This window comes from Candoia aspera, chromosome 15, assembly GCF_035149785.1.
Source record: "Candoia aspera isolate rCanAsp1 chromosome 15, rCanAsp1.hap2, whole genome shotgun sequence".
Classification (NCBI taxonomy): domain Eukaryota; kingdom Metazoa; phylum Chordata; class Lepidosauria; order Squamata; family Boidae; genus Candoia; species Candoia aspera.
The window spans coordinates 8,232,754-8,256,753 of NC_086167.1; the positions used below are offsets into that span (position 1 = coordinate 8,232,754).

General features: G+C 44.8%; 1 non-coding gene across 1 annotated transcript; it reads right to left on the reverse strand.

Moving 5' to 3' along the window:
• Window positions 1–22,924: 22,924 nt before the first annotated feature.
• On the reverse strand, window positions 22,925–23,065 carry LOC134505994 (U4 spliceosomal RNA). The gene has a single exon (XR_010068761.1). It is a non-coding gene; the product is annotated as a U4 spliceosomal RNA (small nuclear RNA).
• Between the last annotated feature and the right edge of the window lie 935 nt (window positions 23,066–24,000).

The following is a 24,000-nucleotide window of genomic DNA, read 5'->3' on the forward strand; positions in this document are numbered from 1 at the left end:
GTGCCTCGGAGGCAGCTCGGGAGTTCGTGGCTACCATGGCAGCCATGGGCCTGTCCCAGATCATTCAGGACCCGACTCAAGACAGTGGTCTCACTCCGGACTTGGTCTTCTTGTCGGAGCAGTGGCAACGTGATCTGAGGGGAGAGCTGCATCTATCCCCATTGTCATGTTCAGATCACGCCCTGGTGGCTGTCATGAGTACTGATGGCGAGCAGGAGGGGGCCCCTATCCAGGGGGGAAAACGCATGCGTAGTACTGAGGAGTTGAACAGCCATTCGAAGAGACACAGATCAGACCCGCCTTAACTTTCGGGGTTTATCTGTCTGGGTTTTCCCACGCTTCTTCAGTTTGTTAGGATTTTCTGTCTAATGTAGCAGTAATAAAACACTAAAGACCTACTCCTCGTCTCAGCGTGGTTCCTGGCTTTCAGGACAGTGGCCCTGAGATTCTCTTATGCCACTCCCCTCTGCAGGGAGGCAGGACCCATTCGATTGGTCCGTCCCCGGCGACTGATGGACCCAGTGAGGTTTCAGAGGGAGCTGGGGGAGGTGCCCAGGGATCTGCTGCACGGTCCAGTGGAGGCCCTGGCTGCTACCTGGAACAGGGAAGTGGCCAGGGCCTTAGACAGGATCACGCCTGTGCGGCCTCTCTTGTCTCAACCAACCCGACACTCCCCGTGGTTCACAGAGGAGCTGAGAGTTTTGAAGAGGCTTAAGAGACGCCTAGAGCACCGCTGGAGGAAGACAAAGACCGAATCCGACCAAACACAAGCTAGGGCCGCTATTAAGGCCTACCTTGTGGCAGTAAGAGCGGCGAAACGGCAGTATTTCTCCGCTCTTATTGCATCCGCAGATTGCCGTCCAACGGTCCTGTTTAAGATCACACGTACCCTTTTGGGAAGGTGGGCCCAGTGACCCACCTACAGGGCCGTGCAGAAGAGTTTTCTGAACATCTGCAGGATAAAATCACTCGGATCCGGTCTAAGTTGGACTCCATGCATGAAGCAGGGTCTGTGGAGATACCGAGGGAACGTTTTAGCCTTGTTATCTGGGAGCAGTTTGATCCCGTTGTACCCGAGGAAGTAGATAGGATCCTCCGGATTGTGAATGCCACCACCTGTTATTTAGATCCATGCCCCTCCTGTCTGGTGAAGGCAGCTCAGGAGGTGACGTGTGGTTGGGTCCAAGCGATGGTAAATACATCCTTGAGGGAGGGGGTTTCCCAGTCACCTTTAAGGAGGCACTGGTACGCCCCCTCCTCAAGAAGCCATCTCTGGACCCAACTGTGCTGGACAATTTTCATCCAGTCTCCCACCTCCCTTTTTTAGGGAAGGTGGTTGAGAAGGTGGTGGCATTACAACTCCAGAGGGTCCTGGAGGAAACGGATTATCTGGACCCCTTTCAGTCAGGTTTCAGGCCAGGATATGGGACAGAAACTGCATTGGTCGCACTTATGGATGATCTCTGGTGGGAGCGGGATGGAGGCAGTGCATCCATCCTTGCTCTCCTTGACCTCTCAGCGGCTTTCGATACCATCGACCATGGTATCCTTTTGGGACGGCTCAGGGAGTTCGGGGTGGGCGGCGTAGTTCTGCGCTGGTTCACCTCCTTCCTCCAGGGCCGGTCCCAGTCGGTGGTGATAGGAGAGGAGAGATCCAGCCCTCTACCCCTCCATTGTGGGGTGCCGCAGGGTTTGGTTCTCTCTCCTCTCTTGTTTAACATCTACATGAAACCACTCAGTGAGATCATCCGTCACCACGGGTTGAGGTATCATCAGTATGCTGATGATACCCAATTATACATCTCTATCCCAGGTGAGGTAAGTGATGCAGTGACTGCCCTTTCTCAGTGACTGGGGGCTGTGGGGGTCTGGATGGGGAACAACAGGCTTCAACTGAACCCTGGTAAGACGGAGTGGCTGTGGATTGATGGGGCTTCATCTTCCAGGAAACTGTCATCTTTAGTTCTGGATGGGGTGGCACTGCCCCAGACAGACTCAGTGCGTAATCTGGGGGTTCTCCCGGACTCACAACTCCTGCTCGAAGAGCAGGTGGCAGTCGTGGCCAGGAGGGCCTTTGCGCAACTTCGGGTTGTGCCCCAGTTACACCCATTCCTGGATTGTGAAGCCCTCCGAACAGTCACTCACGCCCTGGTTATCTCCCATATAGACTACTGCAATGCGCTCTACGTGGGGCTACCCCTGAAGAGTATCCAGAAGCTTCAGCTGGTCCAAAATGCAGCCACGTGGGCTATTTTTGGTGCACCTAGGTGGGCACATATAACACCGTTGCTGCACGAACTGCACTGGGTGCCAGTTTGCTTCCAGGTCCAATTCAAGGTGTTGGTTATCACCTTTAAAGCCCTACATGGCATGGGACCAGGTTACCTGAGGGACCATCTCATCCCCATTACATCAGCCCGCCCCACCCGATCATCCAGAGAGGGCATGTTACGGACCCCGTCCATAAGAGAATTTCATCTGGCAGGGTCCAGGAAGTGGGCCTTCTCTGTGGTGGCCCCCGCTCTCTGGTATATCTTGCCCCCGGAGGTGAGGCAGGCCCCTTCTCTCCTGACCTTCCGGAAGGCCCTGAAGACCTGGTTTTGCCATCTCGCCTGGGGTGGGAAAGGGAATAACCATTCTTGGGGATGGCTCGCACCCTAGAGTCCCTCCCACCAGCCTGGATTTTACATTTCTCTTGGATTTTATTTTTTTATTGGGTTTTATTATAATTGTTTTATGTGATTTTAATGTTTATGTTTTATGGGGAATTTTATTGTAAACTGCCCAGAGTCCCTCTTCTGTGGGAGATGGGTGGTGGCTAAATATGAGTAATACATAAATAATTAAATAAAGAAGATATTCTTGGATCTGATCCCACAGAATATGAAAAGTTCATTCTCTGATTCTGTAAGGCTGGTCAGGCCATTGCCTAATCTTACATTGGTCTTTGAAGAAGCAGGATAGGGAGCATTGATGCTTTTGAACTTTGGTGTTGGAAAAGACTCCTGAGAATACCATGGAGACCCAAGAAAACAAACAAATGGATCACCAAACAAATCAACCCAGAGGTCTCACTCAAGGCACAAATGACCAAGCTCAAATTATCCAACTTCAGACACATGATGCAAAGACCTAGCTCTCTGGAGAAGGCTCTATTGCTTCTCCAGAGGTGGAAGGAAAGAGAAGAGGAGGAGGACCAGCAAGGGGCATGGACTAAGTTACGGTGGTGATGGGTGTCCAATTGGAGGATCTGAAAAACCAGCTTAGGGACAGTTCATCATGAAGAAAATCTATGTGATTGCTAAGAGTCAACAACAACTTGAAGGCACATAATCCATCAACCTTACACAGCCCTCTTCCATTGGTGTTCCCCTGCAATGGTATTTGAAGGTATCGTGCCCCCAACCCAGAGATAACATGGAACCTTCAAGATAATAGCCCTTGGTAGACCTGTCCTCCATGTGATCATCCTCCTAATCACTGGTTATGAGTCATAGGAGTTGATCCACCCTTCTGCACATGTCTGGTTCTCAAGCAGGAAAGGCCTTTCCCATTGGGTGGCATCCCACCCTTTTCTACTTGGAAATGCAACTGAGGAGTTGGCATTGTGGAACACAAAGCAGTGCTGTACCACTGAGCTACAGTCTCTCCTCACCATCATAGAGACGGGACCTACTTTTGGGTGGAGGAAAACCAGAATCCAAAAGAAAACCACACCTTCAATCTATCCAGGGTTCCAATCTATCCACAGTTCCAAATGAGCCAATGCATCTTAGGCATTCTGCTCTTTTGTCTCTGGAGTGGCATTTCTGTTCCCCAAACACTGCCTGACGAGGGAAGTTTCTAAAGCAGTTTATAGATTTTGTTACAGAAGCTATGGGAATAGCTTTTGCCAAATTTACTTCCTGATATGCTTCTTTTCTAGTTTTTCTAGTTTTAATCAGCGCAGAGGTGGTGTCATGAGTACTGATGGTGAGCAGGAGGGGGATAACACATGCGTAGTTTAGAGGCTTTGAACTTTCCTTCGAAGAAACTCAGAGCAGATCCACCTTGCGTTTTGGGTTTATCTGTGTGGGTTTCCCACGGTCTTTCAGTTTGGCAGGATTTTCTGTCTACTAGAGTAGTTCAATAAACACTAGAGACCAAGATACCCTCTCAGCGTGGTTCTTCGCTCTAAGATAGGACAGGTAGTCAGTTCATCCATGCAAATGCCCACACATAATTGAATGGGGTCTCATCCACACACAAATCAGTGACCTGGATGAAAACATGGTTGGATAGTAATGGAGAAATGATAAGGATTTCAATGTATAAAGCCAGGTTTCTCCATCAGGGTTCTGTGGCACCCTCGGGTGCCGCAAGAGGTCACTAGGGGTTCCCTGGGAGATCACGATTTATTTAAAAAGTTATTTCAAATTCAGGCAACTCCACATTGAAGAGGGAAGTTTCATTCTTGATTTTTAGTTTAAGAACACTGTTAAGGCATACATACAGGCCTATCCATGAAGCGAATATAATAATTTTGTAACTTCTGGCCTGTCTTTGAGCCTGGCTGTGCAGGGGTTCCCTGAGGCCTGGAAAATATTTCAAGGGTTCCTCCAGGTTCAAAAGGTTGAGCAAGGCTGGTATAAAGGTGGTTGTTGTTTATTCGTTTAGTCGCTTCCGACTCTTCGTGACTTCATGGACCAGCCCATGCCAGAGCTTCCTGTCGGTCGTCAGCACCCCCAGTTCCCCCAGCGATGACTCTGTCACCTCTAGAATATCATCCATCCACCTTGCCCTTGGTTGGCCCCTCTTCCTTTTGCCTTCCACTCTCCCTAGCATCAGCACCTTCTCCAGGGTGTCCTGTCTTCTCATTATGTGACCAAAGTATTTCAGTTTTGCCTTTAATATCATTCCCTCAAGTGAGCAGTCTGGCTTTATTGCCTGGAGTATGGACTGGTTTGATCTTCTTGCAGTCCAAGGCACTCTCAGAATTTTCCTCCAACACCACAGTTCAAAAGCATCTACCTTCCTTCTCTCAGCCTTCCTTATGGTCCAGCTCTCGCAGCCATATGTTACTACAGGGAACACCATTGCTTTAACTATGTGGACCTTTGTTGTCAGTGTGATGTCTCTGCTCTTAACTATTTGATCGAGATTTGTCATTGCTCTTCTCCCAAGGATTAAGCGTCTTCTGATTTCCTGACTGCAGTCAGCATCCGCAGTAATCTTCGCACCTAGAAATACAAAGTCTTTCACTGCTTCTACATTTTCTCCCTCTATTTGCCAGTTATCAATCAAGCTGGTTGCCATAATCTTGGTTTTTTTGAGGTTTAGCTGCAAGCCAGCTTTGGCACTTTCTTCTTTCACCTTCATCATAAGGCTCCTCAGTTCCTCTTCACTTTCAGCCATCAAAGTGGTATCATCTGCATATCTGAGATTGTTAATGTTTCTTCCAGAGATTTTAACTCCAGCCTTGGATTCCTCAAGCCCAGCATGTTGCATGATGTGTTCTGCGTACAAGTTGAATAGGTAGGGTGAGAGTATACAGCCCTGCCGTACTCCTTTCCCAATCTTAAACCAGTCCGTTGTTCCGTGGTCTGTTCTTACTGTTGCTACTTGGTCGTTATACAGATTCTTCAGGAGGCAGACAAGATGACTTGGTATCCCCAGACCACTAAGAACTTGCCACAATTTGTTATGGTCCACACAGTCAAAGGCTTTAGAATAGTCAATAAAATAGAGATAGATGTTTTTCTGAAACTCCCTGGCTTTTTCCATTATCCAGCGGATATTGGCAATTTGGTCCCGAGTTCCTCTGCCTTTTCTAAAGCCAGCTTGTACATCTGGCAATTCTCGCTCCATGAATTGCTGAAGTCTACCTTGCAGGATCTTGAGCATTACCTTACTGGCATGTGAAATGAGTGCCACTGTTCAATAGTTTGAACATTCTTTAGTGTTTCCCTTTTTTGGTATGGGGATATAAGTTGATTTTTTCCAATCTGATGGCCATTCTTGTGTTTTCCAAATTTGCTGGCATATAGCATGCATTACCTTGACAGCATCATCTTGCAAGATTTTGAACAGTTCAGCTGGGATGCTGTCGTCTCCTGCTGCCTTGCTATTAGCAATGCTTCTTAAGGCCCACTCAACCTCACTCTTCAGGATGTCTGGCTCTAGCTCACTGACCACACCAACCAATCTATCCCCGATATTGTTATCCTTCCTATACAGGTCTTCTGTATATTCTTGCTGCCTTTTCTTGATCTCTTCTTCTTCTGTTAGGTCCTTGCCATCTTTGTTTTTGATCATACCCATTTTGGCCTGGAATTTACCTCCGATGGTTCTAATTTTCTGGAAGAGGTCTCTTGTCCTTCCTATTCTATTGTCTTCTTCCACTTCCACGCATTGCTTGTTTAAAAATAATTCCTTATCTCTTCTGGCTAACCTCTGGAATTTTGCATTTAATTGGGCATATCTCCCCCTATCACTGTTGCCTTTTGCTTTCCTTCTTTCTTGGGCTACTTCTAGTGTCTCAGCAGACAGCCATTTTGCCTTCTTGGTTTTCTCTTTCTTTGGGATGTATTTTGTTGCCGCCTCCTGAACAATGTTGCAAACTTCTGTCCAGAGTTCTTCCGGGACCCTATCTACTAAGTCCAGTCCTTTAAATCGATTCTTCACCTCCACTGCATATTCCTGAGGGATATTAGTGAGCTCATATCTAGCTGATCTGTGGGTCTTCCCTAATCTCTTTAGTCTGATCCTAAATTGTGCAAGAAGAAGTTCGTGATCTGAACTACAGTCAGCTCCAGGTCTTGTTTTTACCGACTGTATAGATGTCCGCCACCTTTGGCTGCAAAGGATGTAGTCAATCTGATTTCAGTGTTGTCCATCTGGGGAAGTCCATGTAGAAAGCCGTCTCTTAGGTTGTTGGAAGAGAGTGTTTGTTATGCAGAGTGAGTTGTCTTGGCAAAATTCTATCAGCCTATGTCCTGCTTCGTTTTGTTCTCCCAGGCCATGCTTACCTGTAATTCCAGGTGTCATTTGACTGCCCACCTTAGCATTCCAGTCTCCCGTGATGAAAATAACATCTCTTTTAGGCGTGTTGTCCAGTAGGTGCTGCAGATCCTCATAGAACTGCTCTACTTCAGCTTCTTCAGCATCTGTGGTTGGGGCGTATATTTGGATCACTGTGATGTTAGATGGCTTGCCCTGAATTCGAATTGAGATCATTCTGTCGTTTTTTGGATTGTATCCAAGCACTGCTTTAGCCACTTTACTATTAATTATGAAGGCTACTCCATTTCTTCTGTGGTCCTCTTGTCCACAGTAGTAGATCTGGTGGTCATTTGATGTGAAGTGGCCCATTCCAGTCCATTTCAGTTCACTGACGCCCAGAATGTCTATCTTTAATCTTGACATCTCACCAATAACCACATCCAATTTGCCCTGGCTCATAGATCTTACATTCCAGGTTCCAATGGCGTGTTGATCCTTAGAACATCGGATTCGCCGTTCACCACCAGCACCGTCGGCCGCTAGCCATCCTTTCGGCTTTGAGCTAGCTGCGTCATCACGTCTGGGGCTAGTTGAGCTCATCCTCTGTTCCTCCCCAGTAGCATTTTGACCATCTTCCGACATGGGGGTCTCATCTTCCGATGGTATACTGACATATCTCTGGTTGTACTGATCCATTTAGTTTTCACGGCAAGAATACTGGGGTGGGTTGCCATTACCTTTCCCAGGGATCGCATTTAGTCTGACCTCTCTGTCATGACCTTCCCGTCTTGGGTGGCCCTTCATGGTTTAGCTCATGGCATCATTGAGGTGCTCAAGCTCCAGCACCACGACAAGGTAACGATCCTTTGCTGAAGGGTATAAAGGTACCTCAATTCAATGTCAGGAAAACGTGAAGGGACTTTTTACCATGCAGGGTGGACTTGTGAAAAAGCCAAGGAATATTGGATACAAATACATACAATCATGCAAAGAATTTTAAAGATTAATATCGCAAAGAAACCAGATTTTTTTTTTATTGGGACTTACAGACTTACAGACAGTGAATTAGAAAAGACTCATGGAAGACTGATTTTGTGAATGGAAATGGAGGCAAGATTATTACACGTACAAAGGAGGAAGAGTCCTGAAATTCCCACGGTGGAGGAATGGATCGTGAAAATGTCAGATCTGGCAGAAACTGCAAAACTGACCTGTTTGGCCAGGGAGAAAACAACACAGTAAGCACATTTTTAAAAGACTGGAAACCTTTAATGGACTTTCTGCTAAAAGAAGAAAAAAGTGCAATGATGACTTAAAGGTAAAGGTAAAGGTTTCCTTTGACGTAAAGTCCAGTCGTGTCCGACTCTAGGGGGCGGTGCTCATCTCCGTTTCAAAGCCGAAGAGCCGACGTTTGTCTGTAGACACTTCCTCCGTGGTCATGTGGCCGGCATGACTCACGGAACGCCGTTACCTTCCCGCCAAAGCGGTACCTATTGATCTACTCACATTTGCATGTTTTCGAACTGCTAGGTGAGCAGGAGCTGGGATGAGCAACGGGAGCTCACCCCGCCGCACGGTTTCGAACCACCGACCTTCCGATCGACAGCTCAGCGGTTTAACCCGCAGCGCCACCGCGTCCCTCTAATGATGACTTACAGATTTAATTATTGAAAAAGATGACAGGTAAATAAGGAGCTGAAGGGATTTTTGGAATAGTTAAGACGGAGGGGGATGATGTGTTTGTTATTATATCTGTTGAAGAGCAGGTGAGAAGTCTTTAGCTTCTTTCATTCTTTCTCTTCTTTGTTTTTGTCTTTGCACTTTCTTATCCTTTTCTTTCTTTTTTTCTCTTTCCCTCTTCTCTGTTTTCTTTATGAGACATGTTTTTTACTTTTGGAAAAAATCTTTCATACACACACAGAGAGAAAGAGAGAGAGAGAGAGAGAGAGATAAAAAGAGGTGACAAGGATTTCCTTTTTAAAAAAAAAAGAATTTTATTTGTTTGCAGGGTATAGTTAAAATACAAAAGATAGAATGTAGAAAAGATAGAGTACAGGACTAAAGAAAAAGAAAAGCGATGAAACTGCAAAATAGAGAAAAAGCAGAAACAGAAAGTAACTTCTGACCTTCTCCAATAGAGGTATAAATGCATTTACAAATATAATCTCTTGCCATTAGTTAAACCTCAGTAATTATTTCTATCAAATCAAACCGTTTAATCATTAAAACCCAGAATCAAAACTTCATTTTTTTCTGACACAAATAAATAGTCTAAAAGTGGTTGCCAAATACAGTAGAGACAAGCCCAGACACAGTATTTTCTCTTACCAACACTGTTAACTTGGCTGTTTGGGCCAGTTCCATCATCCATTCCTCCACTGTAGGAATTTGTGGTTCTTTCCATCTTTGTGCATATAAAAGTCTTGCTGCAATCATATATAACCATGGATAAAAGCAAAGTCCCATGTTGTTGCTCGAGCTGCTGCTCCATCAATCCCAAGAGAAACAGTGTTGGGTTTTTTTGTAAGTCCACTTTAAGAATCTTTTGAAAATTAAATTAATTAATATCAAATTAATATTTGATCCCAACATTTTCTGGCCTTCTTACAAGTCCACCAAAGACAATAAAAAGTTCCTTCACCAAGAGAACATTTCCAACAAACATTTGTTACTCCATTATACATTTTTGACACTTTATCAGAAATTAAGGTGACGAGGATTTCCAAGTCTCTCTCTTCTACTTTTTCCTTTCAGATTTAACACAGCTTTGAAAAGGGACAATATATTTGTGCTCACACATATAAAGTATTTTCCTGCCAGGATGTATAAAAAACCTTCCAGGACCTCAGATTGGAGAAGAGTGTTTAATGGTGGTTCCATTTTGCACCAAAGAAGCGACGGAAACTGCTAAAACTTTATTTTAGCTTAGTCTAGTGCACAATTATCTGTCTGCTGTTCATTGGGTTGTGGATTATTGCCTTAGCCTGCTGTTTGACTCAGGCTATCCCGTTAATCCATAATGTGATTTATTTTGGCATAGCGTTATATAAACACAGTCACCATATTTAGTTAATCCAAGTTCGGTGTCTTGTGTGAACCTGCCTAAAGATGTTCCTTGGGGGACTAAAAGCCACATGGAGTTTGCAGAAGGAAATGGCAAATCTTTCAGAAAGAAAGAAAAATGTTATGAACTTACTACTGATATAATGAATGCTGATAATAATCAGAAGAGCCAGTTCAGAGAACATGTTCAGCTACCAACATTTGACCAAGATTAACTTAAGCAGGAGAGCCAGTTTGGTGTTGTGGTTAAGGCATCAGGCTAGAAACCAGGAGACCCTGAGTTCTAGTCCCACCTTGGGCACAGAGCCAGCTGGGTGACCTTGGGCCAGTCCCTCTCTCTCAGCCCAAGAGCCAATCAGGCGTGGTAGGAGAGTTCTAGTCCCGCCTTGGGCACAGAGCCAGCTGGGTGACCTTGGGCCAGTCCCTCTCTCTCAGCCCAAGAGCCAATCAGGCGTGGTAGGAGTGTTCTAGTCCCGCCTTGGGCACAGAGCCAGCTGGGTGACCTTGGGCCAGTCCCTCTCTCTCAGCCCAAGAGCCAATCAGGCGTGGTAGGAGAGTTCTAGTCCCGCCTTGGGCACAGAGCCAGCTGGGTGACCTTGGGCCAGTCCCTCTCTCTCAGCCCCAGGAAGGAGGCAATGGCAAACCACTTTCGAAAAACCTTGCCAAGAAAGCTTCAGGGAGTTATCTAGGCAGTCTCCAAGAACTTGATTGAAAGGATGAAAATAAAAAACTCAATCAGGCTTAACATGGTCTGCAAATGCAACTGAGGGACTGCTGTCTTGTGAATGTTGTCTGAGTGTCTAGTAGAGGGAAGACTGCAGAAGATGTTGAAACAGGTTTTGTTTTCATTTGGTTTCTTCCTATGGGTTAGCGCTTGAAGCCAGTAGCTGATAAGATAGAGAGGCCTCCTATGCAGGAAAGTTGGGTTTATCTTTGTGCTTGCAGTCCTGTCTTGGAGCAATCATGTTGATAATGTGTTGGGTGGAGGCCACCTTGTCAGTAATTAAAGCCAATGCTGAGAACGAAATGAAAATTCTTGTCTCTTTTGAAGGCAAACTTGAAATCATGCCAAATAATTAAAGGTGATCAAGCCTGCTATGGAGTCCCAGGAATCCCCATCCAAATTTTCAGGAAGATGTGTTCAGAAGAGCAAACTTAGGACCAGAAAGGGGGCCTTGCCAGAGTAGGATTTCTTTGCCATGTCATGTTTTTCAATAATTAAATCACCATTTCATTTTTTTCTTCTTCTAGCAGAAAGTAAGCAAAAGGTTTTCAGTCTTTTAAAAATGCACTCATTGTTTTCTCTCTGATCAAACAGGTCAGCTTTGCCATTTCTGCCAGATCTGATATTTGTCAATAGCTTTTGGAAACTGCTGCAACTTCTTGGGGGGGGGGGTGCAATAGAAATTATTTGTCAAATTTCTGCAATAGAATCGGATTCTCAGCAGCTGAGAGCAATGACATGCAATAACATAATCCACAATAGTCCCAACATATGTATGGTAAAAGGATAAAACTCAGCTAAAGCGAACACTATAAGATATAAATAAATAAGCAATCACAGAGCTGCCTGGGATTAATCCAACATCAGTATATCAATAACTAAAAACAGTTTAGAGAGTATCATCTCACACGCCATAAACTTTCTTGAAACTACTCTGCTTTTAGCAAGTTCTAGAGAGATGAGACAATGGGAGCAAGTCAGATGTCCAGAATGGGATTATAATGCTTTAATACAGGTCCTCATTTAGCAACCACAATGGGGACCAGCAACTTGGCGGTTAAGCGAAGTGGTCGCTAAGTGAGCCGGTGACTGCGCTTACAATCTGACTTCAGCTTTCCTTTCTCTTTACAAATCTGCGAAGGTCATCAATGCGAGGGTTGGTCGCAAAGTTACTTTTTCATCGCTGTTGGAACTGTGAACAGTCACTAAATGAGGCAGTCGCTAAATGAGGACTCCCTGTAATTGAATGGCAATCCCTTGACTTACTTTTGAGTAACAGATAGAATTACATTCTCAGTCCCACTGATTTCACAGGGATATCTGCAGCTATGAGCATTCTGTCAAGGAAGAGGGGGATAAAAGGTTACCATTAAACTTACCCATTCTTTTATCCCTTTTCTCTAAATTGGAACTGAAAACGCCCAGTAATTCTCATCCTGACACTTCCAAATATTTCCTTGGCCAGGCCAAACGGGCTCCCCACATTAAATCAACCGCAGCGCTTGTTGATTAATCTACCGATTACACTACAGCCTGGGTCCCTTATTTATTTGAATTCTGCACTGCCCTATTAATTCAGAGATTATCTTGGCAGCCCACAGCATCACTCCATAAAACTAGGAAGTCAGGGGAGTAAAAGCAGCAATAAAAACCAGGTAATAACTAAAGAGCAGTTGCAGCTGCTTCACACCCAAATTGTCTTGTCTCCCTGATGTTCCCTTAGCACGCTTTTTGCAAAATGTCCCAGTTATGGCCGTTTTCAGGTAATGGGGAAATTGCTAAGGAAACGGTTGCCTGCAAATGCGAGGTTGGGAGAGGGGAGAAGAGGAGCATAAATGGAAAAGAGGAGACTTGCAAATAAACGCGGACGATTCGTCTCTGAAGTTACGGCTGTTCTGAGATGAATGCGGGTTCTTCTCCCCCTTCACCAGGCAAGGCCCCATCGCAGAAACGAAGTCTGGAGTAAAACTAGTTCACCATCTCTGTTTGGAGAGGCAGTTTGTGCATTGTTGTGGGGTGCTGAGTTGAGTCCTGAGGTGTGGGAAGGCCGAGCCAATCCTTCTTCTCAGACCACTGAGAACATCGGCAGCCAACTTACGAGGACAAGGAGTCGGGGTTGGCAAGTTGGAAGATGCAGGATGTCCACCACCATCTACATCAAAGTTCTTTTTCCTGATGCAGGGAACATCAGATCTCCCTAGAAACAACCAGAACTGGAGAAAACCAGCAAGGAACAATCTTCTTTGAAATCAATACAATGTATTAGGAACCAGGTTGCAGGGATGGACCAAGAATTCCAGCAAGGAACTTTGCTTTTAGAAGGGAAACCTATTTAGAGACAGTTCAAAGCCATCAGATTCTGGTTTTCTTCCTCTCAAACTTTTGGTGTAACAGGGAGGACACCAATCTCTTCGGAGAAGGTAGGCCTGTTTGCCCTGGAGTTTTGGTTAAGTTTATTGATGTGAGAAGCCTCTCTTACACCAAGGCTGGATAGTGCATCCAACCACCAGTGAGGAAAGGTCTCTCTCCCCAGCCCTACCCTTCCTGATTTTCCACTCTTGCTGGTTTGAACAACGGAGTGGACAAGATTCACTCGTGTTCATCCAAGCCCAGAAATGCTCCATGCGATCAGGGTTACACTTGGAACAGGATCCACAATCGTGTGCAAGTTCTTTATCTTCCTGGATTTCTACTTGCATTTCACTGAAATGCAATGATAATCATTATTATTATTATTTTGAAAAAGTGAAAACAAAAAACAAAAAGTGCATGGATTTGCCCATTTAAAGATGCATGCATGTTGGAAGGATGAGCATCCAAATACATACAAAATGTAATGCCTCCCCCCAAAGTCATAACTTTGACAAACCAAGCCCAGTGTTGACACATTTGTTGTTTTTCATTTTTTTTTCATTTTGCAGATGTGATATATTCACCCAATGCTACACATTATGCACTTTCATACTAAATAATGGGGGGGGGGGACTTTTGCCAAAAGATGCAGACTGAAAATCATCCGATCTCTTCCCTGTTTTAAAGAGAATTCATGGAGCCATTCCTTTGGGGAAGGGAAGGGAAGGGGGACAGTGAGAAGGGAGGGAGGGAGGTGGAGGTGGAGGTGGAGGTGGAGGTGGAGGGGGAGGGGAGGGGAGGGGAGGGGAGGGAGATTGCCCAATCTTGTACAGTCCACCTTTTCACCATTTAGGGTCCTGCTATGAATGCATTTGACATGAAGGACAAATTCAGCTTTCTCCCTGGGGGGGGCCATATTACAGAATACATTTCCCAGAAGGTTAAAGCAAGCCCCCTTCTTACTACAATTGGTGGGGGGGACTCTAAACATTTATTTTCACAGAGCTTTTAATGCTATTGCTTAAACCATTGTGCACACCTTTAAAAGCTGCCCAATCTGTTAATGAGGGAGCTAGGCTAGGCATCTTCTAAGTAAGCAGATTAAGTAAAGGGACCATGTTGCATGAATAGCATCGGACAAGCTTGGGTAAACAAGAAGTTCTTTGATGCCAAATGATAGCGAAATTGGTGCCAGATGGGAAGGAACCACCATGAAAATCTCCTACAGGAGCACCTGAAGAGCTATAATATACCTGGCCAAACTTCTTTCTTGTCCAAAGTCGACTTCCTATAGATATCCTGGGAAACCCTACAAGGAGATTAAAGCCGCTGTGTTAACAGTTTGTGGAGAGCATTCGCGCAATATCGTTCTCCCGTTTGCACCACCCCAATTGATACCGATCTCTCCAAGATTGCTAGCTATTATTCAACTTTTTGCCTTGCAGTTCGAAGGGATTGGAAGACACCCTGCCTGGGACAACTCGGTTTTGAAGGGCAGCCTATAAAGTTTAAAACTAAATTCCGGGAAGTAATCCAGCTGGAGGCAGGAGCAGTATAACCAGTGTAAATGGAGGAGAAAGAGTTCCTTCTGTGCTGGTTCAGAAGTTAAGCCAACAACAAAATACCAGCAGGTGTAATTTGCACAGATGTTGCACAGTTTCTCTGCAAGCAGGCATGCAAATTACATGCATGCACACCCACACAGACATGGTATTATAGGCAGGTGCAAACAATTCAGTTTGGCAGCACAGGTAGTCCTTGCTTAATGACCATAATTGGGACCAGAATTTTGGTTGCTAAGCGAAGTGATCATGAAGGCGTTAAGCGGACCACATAGTCATTAAGTGAATCACATGGTTCCCCATTGATTTTGTTTGCCAGAAGCCAGCTGGGAAGGTCAAAAACGGTGACCTCATGACCACGGGATGCTGCAACGATCATAAATGTGAACCGGTTGCCAAGTTCCCAAATCATGATCACATGACTATGGGGATGCTGCAACAGTTGTAAGTGTGAGGACTGATCATAAGTTGGTTTTTCAGCACCATCGTAAGTCCATTGTTGTTTATTCGTTTAGTCGCTTCTGACTCTTCGTGATTTCATGGACCAGCCCACGCCAGAGCTTCCTGTCGGTCGTCAACACCCCCAGCTCCCTCAGGGACGAGTCCGTCACCTCTAGAATATCATCCATCCATCTTGCCCTTGGTCGGCCCCTCTTCCTTTTGCCTTCCACTCTCCCTAGCATCAGCATCTTCTCCAGGGTGTCCTGTCTTCTCATTATGTGGCCAAAGTATTTCAGTTTTGCCTTTAATATCATTCCCTCAAGTGAGCAGTCTGGCTTTATTGCCTGGAGGATGGACTGGTTGGATCTTTGTGCAGTCCAAGGCACTCTCAGAATTTTCCTCCAACACCACAGTTCAAAAGCATCTACCTTCCTTCTCTCAGCCTTCCTTATGGTCCAGCTCTCGCAGCCATATGTTACTGCGGGGAACACCATTGCTTTAACTATGCGGACCATTGTTGTCAGTGTGATGTCTCTGCTCTTAACTATTTGATCGAGATTTGTCATTGCTCTTCTCCCAAGGATTAAGCGTCTTCTGATTTCCTGACTGCAGTCAGCATCTGCAGTAACCTTCGCACCTAGAAATACAAAGTCTTTCACTGCTTCTACATTTTCTCCCTCTATTTGCCAGTTATCGATCAAGCTGGTTGCCATAATCTTGGTTTTTTTGAGGTTTAGCTGCAAGCCAGCTTTGGCACTTTCTTCTTTCACCTTCATCATAAGGCTCCTCAGTTCCTCTTCACTTTCAGCCATCAAAGTGGTATCATCTGCATATCTGAGATTGTTAATGTTTCTTCCAGAGATTTTAACTCCAGCCTTGGATTCCTCAAGCCCAGCATGTCGCATGATGTGTTCTGCGTACAAGTTGAATAGGTAGGGTGAGAGTATACAGCCCTGCCGTACTCCTTTCCCAATCTTAAACCAGTCCGTTGTTCCGTGGTCTGTTCTTACTGTTGCTACTTGGTCGTTATACAGATTCTTCAGGAGGCAGCCAAGATGACTTGGTATCCCCAGACCACTAAGAACTTGCCACAATTTGTTATGGTCCACACAGTCAAAGGCTTTAGAATAGTCAATAAAACAGAAATAGATGTTTTTCTGAAACTCCCTGGCTTTTTCCATTATCCAGCGGATATTGGCAATTTGGTCCCGAGTTCCTCTGCCTTTTCTAAAGCCAGCTTGTACATCTGGCAATTCTCGCTCCATGAATTGCTGAAGTCTACCTTGCAGGATCTTGAGCATTACCTTTCTGGCATGTGAAATGAGTGCCACTGTTCAATAGTTTGAACATTCTTTAGTGTTTCCCTTTTTTGGTATGGGGATATAAGTTGATTTTTTCCAATCTGATGGCCATTCTTGTGTTTTCCAAATTTGCTGGCATATAGCATGCATTACCTTGACATCTTGCAAGATTTTGAACAGTTCAGCTGGGATGCCGTCGTCTCCTGCTGCCTTGTTATTAGCAATGCTTCTTAAGGCCCACTCAACCTCACTCTTCAGGATGTCTGGCTCTAGCTCACTGACCACACCGTCAAAGCTATCCCCGATATTGTTATCCTTCCTATACAGGTCTTCTGTATATTCTTGCTGCCTTTTCTTGATCTCTTCTTCTTCTGTTAGGTCCTTGCCATCTTTGTTTTTGATCATACCCATTTTGGCCTGGAATTTACCTCCAATGTTTCTAATTTTCTGGAAGAGGTCTCTTGTCCTTCCTATTCTATTGTCTTCTTCCACTTCCGCGCATTGCTTGTTTAAAAATAATTCCTTATCTCTTCTGGCTAACCTCTGGAATTTTGCATTTAATTGGGCATATCTCCCCCTATCACTGTTGCCTTTTGCTTTCCTTCTTTCTTGGGCTACTTCTAGTGTCTCAGCAGACAGCCATTTTGCCTTCTTGGTTTTCTCTTTCTTTGGGATGTATTTTGTTGCCGCCTCCTGAACAATGCTGCCAACTTCTGTCCAGAGTTCTTCCGGGACCCTATCTACTAAGTCCAGTCCCTTAAATCTATTCTTCACCTCCACTGCATATTCCTGAGGGATATTAGTGAGCTCATATCTAGCTGATCTGTGGGTCTTCCCTAATCTCTTTAGTCTGATCCTAAATTGTGCAAGAAGAAGTTCGTGATCGGAACTACAGTCAGCTCCAGGACTTGTTTTTACCGACTGTACAGATGTCCGCCACCTTTGGCTGCAAAGGATGTAGTCAATCTGATTTCGGTGTTGTCCATCTGGTGAAGTCCATGTATAAAGCCGTCTCTTAGGTTGTTGGAAGAGAGTGTTTCTTATGCAGAGTGAGTTGTCTTGGCAAAATTCTATCAGCCTATGTCCTGCTCCGTTTTGTTCTCCCAGGCCATGCTTACCTGTAATTCCAGGTGTCATTTGACTGCCCACCTTAGCATTCCAGTCTCCCGTGATGAAAATAACATCTCTTTTAGGCATGTTGTCCAGTAGGTGCTGCAGATCCTCATAGAACTGCTCTACTTCAGCTTCTTCAGCATCTGTGGTTGGGGCGTATATTTGGATCACTGTGATGTTAGATGGCTTGCCCTGAATTCGAATTGAGATCATTCTGTCGTTTTTTGGATTGTATCCAAGCACTGCTTTAGCCACTTTACTATTAATTATGAAGGGTACTCCATTTCTTCTGTGGTCCTCTTGTCCACAGTGGTAGATCTGGTGGTCATCTGATGTGAAGTGGCCCATTCCAGTCCATTTCAGTTCACTGACGCCCAAAATGTCTATCTTTAATCTTGACATCTCACCAATAACCACATCCAATTTGCCCTGGCTCATAGATCTTACATTCCAGGTTCCAATGGTGTGTTGATCCTTAGAACATCGGATTCACCGTTCACGACCGGCACCGTCGGCCGCTAGCCGTCCTTTCAGCTTTGAACTAGCTGTGTCATCACGTCTGGGGCTAGCTGAACTCATCCTCTGTTCCTCCCCAGTAGCATTTTGACCATCTTCCGACCTGGGGGTCTCATCTTCCGATGGTATACCGACATATCTCTGGTTGTACTGATCCATTTAGTTTTCACGGCAAGAATACTGGGGTGGGTTGCCATTACCTTCCCCAGGGATCGCATTTAGTCTGACCTCTCTGTCATGACCTTCCCGTCTTGGGTGGCCCTTCACGGTTTAGCTCATGGCATCATTGAGGTGCTCAAGCTCCAGCACCACGACAAGGCAACGATCCTTTGCTGAAGATCGTAAGTCCAAAACATCACTAAACAAATGGTTGTTAAGTGAGGACTATCTGTATGGCGGAGTGGTTAAATGGAAACCCATCTTCAGCCACTATTCTTAGCCACGTTTAGATTTTCCAGCTTGGGTCCCTTCAGATGGTCAAGGATCTGCAACAGAATATCTGCAGGGATATATATCTGGGCTAGCTACTTTTTGAGAGTACCCCAGGGGAGCAACTGGATGGATCCCAAACTTTGTGCTCTTCTCTGCCTTTTTAGAAGTTGGAGATGTGGCTTTGTGGGTCAAAATGTGGGCCTTCAGCCTTGCAGATGTCAAAGCATCTCTTTTGCCCTCAAAACCTCCTGAAACCTTCTCCCAGAATGAGCTCTGGCCTTATCCCCGTTCGGAGTATGGCCTTTTTCCAATTCATTTTTTAAATTTATTATGGCCTTTAAGCCAGCAAATATCAACTGATATTGTTGAGAGTCAAGAGAGCAAGAGGGGTGGCTATATAAATTGATATGATTGGTTGATTGATTGATTGATTGAGCAATAGATGGATAGAGAAGGTAGGTAGGTAGAGGGATGACAGACAGACAGACATAGATGGATGGATGGATATAGTGATGGATGGATGGATGGATGGATATAGGGATGGATGGATGGATGGATATAGGGATGGATGGATGGATGGATGGATATAGGGATGGATGGATGGATGGATATAGGGATGGATGGATGGATGGATATAGGGATGGATGGATGGATGGATATAGGGATGGATGGATGGATGGATGGATATAGGGATGGATGGATGGATGGATGGATATAGGGATGGATGGATGGATGGATATAGGGATGGATGGATGGATGGATGGATATAGGGATGGATGGATGGATGGATATAGGGATGGATGGATGGATGGATGGATGGATGGATGGATGGATGGATATAGGGATGGATGGATGGATGGATGGATATAGGGATGGATGGATGGATGGATATAGGGATGGATGGATGGATGGATGGATGGATATAGGGATGGATGGTAGACAGACAGAGGGATAAAGTAAGAAAAAGAGACTGCAGGGAAAAGCAGAGTGAATTGGTAAACATTGCCTCCCTCCTTTCAACCAGGAAGAGTAACCCAGAAGTAAACAGTGTTAAAGGACTCTTCTAGGAGCAAGCACAAAGTCTGCAACAGAAAACTGACTGTACGCAGATACTGAGAACAAAGGGGTCCTCCTTGGGGACCCCAGGCAAAGTCAGGCCGCAGAGAGAAAGACACGGGCTACTGCTTGAATGCAAGCCTATCAGTGTTTGATCCGCCCCAGGCCAGACACAGAGATCATCCTTCCACCTTTTTTCCTGCAAGATATTTTGCTCCCTGCTTGAGAAACAAAAATTAATTATTAAAAAGCCCAACATGTCTCAGGGCTCAGCAGCTACGAGAGAAGCCGCTCAGCCACAAAAGGTAGGCTCTAAATAATTAAGCACCGCTATATTTAGCGGAAAGGAAGAGGCCCTAAAACCTAAATTAAACTCTTGTGCATGCAGTGGGTTTTCTGAGTTTTCTTTTTTCTTGCAGTGGTTAAGAGAGAGGAAGAGCTACAGAGGGCATCCTAGAGGACTTGCATGGAAATGTAGAGAGTGGACTTCAACTACAGGTAGTCCTCGCTTAACAACCATTCATTTAGTGATGGTTTGGATTTACAACGGTGCTGAAAACCTGACTTATGACCGATCCTCACACTTATGACTGCCACAGTGTTCCCCCCAGTCACGTGATCGCAATTTGGGCGCTTCGCAACTGGTTTGCATTTATGACTGTCACAGTATCCCGTTGTCACAGGATTGCCATTTTTGACCTTCCTGGCCAGTCAACTGTCTCAGAACTTTACACAGCTTCTGGCAAGCAAAATCAATGGAGAACCATGTGATTTGCTTAACGGCCATGTGGCCCAATTAACACCCATGGTGATTCACTTAACAACCACCACAAAAAGGTCATAAAATCAGGTTAGATTCACTTAATGACTGCTTCGCTTAGCAACTGAAATTCTGGTCCCAGTTGTGATTGTTAAGCAAGAACTACCTGTACGTGAGATTTTTTTTTTCAAGTAAGTTTTGGGACAGCTTATTCTGAACAGTTTGGACCAAAGTGGTGGCTCCAGAGCAGAGATCTGGCCATCCATGGAGAGTGAGGGTGCGTGTACAATTTTGCCCTGGCCTGAAGCTAAGTCAGATACCTGCATTGTCAGACCATGTTTGCATACCACATTTAATTCAGTTACTAAATTCACCCATTTGCTGTGTGGACACAGGACATCAATGATACACCCCCAAATGGCTTCAGTTCACACAGGACCACAGAAAAACTAACCAAGGGTAAAGATAACCAAGGTTAACAGGAACCAAAATTAGGCTATTGGACACGGGCAGCTGCTAGACCTTTACTTGACTTGGTTTAGTGTGGTTTAACCTAACCAGGGAAACTAGATTCACAAGCCACATTCCACAAGGTTGGTCAAAGGGAAGCTGGGCTACCCTTCAGACACCCGCATTCTTTTGTCTTGGAAGAAACGCCAATTGACAGCCAGTAATGCATCAGGCTAGAAACCAGGGGACCCTGAGTTCTACTCCCACCTTAGGCACGAAGCCAGCTGGGTGGCCCTGGGCCAGTCCCTCTCTCTCCACCCTAGGAAGGAGGCAATGGCAAACCACTTCTGAAAATCTTGCCAAGAAAACTGCAGGGACTTGTCCAGGCAGTCTCCGAGAATCGGTCATGATTGAACAGATTAAAAAAAACACACGTCAATTAGTTCAGCAAGCCAAGATTTCTGCACATGCTCAGGGTTCTCATTTCAGCCAACAGCATGTACAATTTACAAGCAGTATTTGCAGCAGAAAAAGTTGCCGCATGGAGTGACTCTAGAACAGGTTTCTCAGCCTTGGCAACTTTAAGATGTGTGGACTTCAACACCCAGAATTCTCCAGCCAGTGTGCTGGCTGGGGAATTCTGGGAGTTGAAGTCCACATGTCTTAAATTGGCCAAGGTTGGGAAACCCTGTTCTAGAATACCAGCCAAGCTTCTGACTTAAACGTTTAGGATTGGCCTTTCCCACTTGAAGAGCTTTGCAATGGAGGTTTCTCTGCAAACTTTAGGATTTCTCAGGCATGCTAATTCCACCTTTTTGTTTTTTCAGTGGCTGGTTGCGGTGACAGGACTGTTTGCATGAAGCTCCTGTGCTTGCTGTTAGAGACTGTGATTGATTGCCAGCAGAGAGTGCTAGGCGCTGCATAGAATAAAGGAACTCCCTTCTGCAGTGCGCCAGTAAAATTCCTGATCTGAGGAACTTTTTTTCAAAAGAGCGTGGCACAAGGGGAATTACAAGATAATTTGATTCCTGAAAAATAAATTAGAAACATTTGGGAAATAGGGTGTGTAAGTTATTACAGCCTTGGGGCAGCCGGAAATTATGAGAATAATCCTGTGAGCGCAGTGTTTTTCTCATTATTTACCTTGGCACTCAACAACCTGCATAGAGTTACCAACTCAGCTTTGCTACCCCAACTTGTATGGACAAGGCACATATATTCATATTCATTCACAGACTGGAGCATTTTGGCTGCAAAGGACGCTGTTTTGGTTACAGTGGTAAATGGCACAATTTTCTTCACCTAGCCTTCCCGTCCATTTCAGAGACACACAGAGAGCATCCTAGTTCAGTCTGGAAACAGATCTATGGGTGGATCTGATTCTATAAACATTTACGGGGAGTTTTCACCTTTTCTCCTTCTGAGTTTCAGAGGTGAATTTTGTCAGCCTCTCTGAGCAGCAGACGAGGTGAGATTTGCAAGAAAAAGAACATTTCCGATCCATTTGACGATGCAGGGAGACAGAAAATGAAACAAAGCGAGGGAGTTTTGTAATGTTGTCGAAATCTGACTGTATTATGCCAGAGTTCTATAGAGAAATCCACATTTTGTCCAAATCAACAGCTTTCAGCTCAGTAAAGATCTGTGATTCCATCTAACAGCAGGGCACACTGTCGATTGCTGAACACAGGACTCCTCCAGTCCTTTTCAAAAGTCAGACATTTTAAAGAAAAAAGAAAGGAGGATAGGAAAAAAGAAAGGGGGAAAATAAACTGTGCTGGCTTAAAGAAGAAATGAAGCAAAGAAGTCAGCTTCAGCAGAGCGCACACAGCACCCTATAAAAATGAAAAAAGAACTTCTGTTTGAAAATGTGAAAGTAAGTAAGTTCAGCCTGAATTGAAAAATAAGTAAAATTGCTCTGAAGCCCTAGCCCAGACACATGATTTATCATGCCAGGGGAAATCAAGACTCCATTTTCATGGTGCTTGCACCAATAAACTTGGAAGTTTGGAGTGTATGTAAGCAAGAAATTATAGCAAAAAGTGCGCACTCCTGGGGGAGAGCAGGTTTTGCGCACTTATCTAAGCAATGCTCGCTGTTGAGAAATTTGAAAAGGACAAGGGGATCAAAGGGCGTTAAACACTTGCAATTTTAGCATTAGTGCAATGTTATTACACTTTTGTGTGGGTGGGTGTATACACATTTCCCAGTCTAGCCTAGAGTCCTGGGATTCCTTGTGGGAAAAGTTTTCAATTAGCAATAATCACACCTCGGATAAACCTCATTGGCTACAATACTGCCAATGTGCAAAGCTTATCTTAATACATTTTTAGGGGATTTTTTTTTTACTTTATACTTAACTGTATGAATGTTTTAGAGTCACACTATCTGGGTAACAAAGATATCATTGTAGTAATAGAGGAGTGAATGCAATATTTATTTATTTATACATCAGATTTATTCCCCACCCATCTCACTTGGAGAGCAACTCTGGGCGAGTTACACAAAATAGGAGTAAAACTTTAATTCTAATACAATAAAACAGTACAATATTATTATGTGATCTGTTTTATTAGTCGGTAGTATATTATTGCATCTCTTTGTTTCACTCTGTTTTTGTCCTTTTAAATTTTGCTGGTCATTGACCAAATGAATATTATTGATTGATTAATTACCTTGTGGTCTCCCATCCAAGTCTGATCCCACATAGCTTCAGAATGCAGAACTAAGCCATCCAGGTCAAAGTAGCCACAAAGAGGTTGGGTTGGCTTGTTAAAGCTGGGACTAGGTGAAATGTTTGGAGCAACCCTGTGCAGTGGGAAAGGTCCCTGGCCTGGCCTGTTTTTTTCCATCTTGGCTTGTAAAATGCAACAGGCAACAACGGAAGGGCCTGGGAAGACCTATTTGCCGTCTGCTCACATCCGAAAGAAATCACATCTGCAGCCCAGAGAAATTACAGAAAGGAGGAAATGTGCATGTGTTTCCTTAGTTTGCATTCTAGTCTTGTTAGTTGCCGAAAAGGGCCATTGACATGAAATGTCCTCTCCATGGAGATTTGCCAAGCTCCTTCTTTGTCTGATATTCCATTACAAGCAGCTACCTAATACCAATTAAGGGCACTTATAAAATGATTAACAAATAGATCCAAAACCCTCGAAGCCAAGAAAGTTAAAGACGCACAGAGAGATGGGACATGGAAACGATGTCAGAGACCAGCGATGTTCATTAGGCGCTGTTTTCACGATGGTG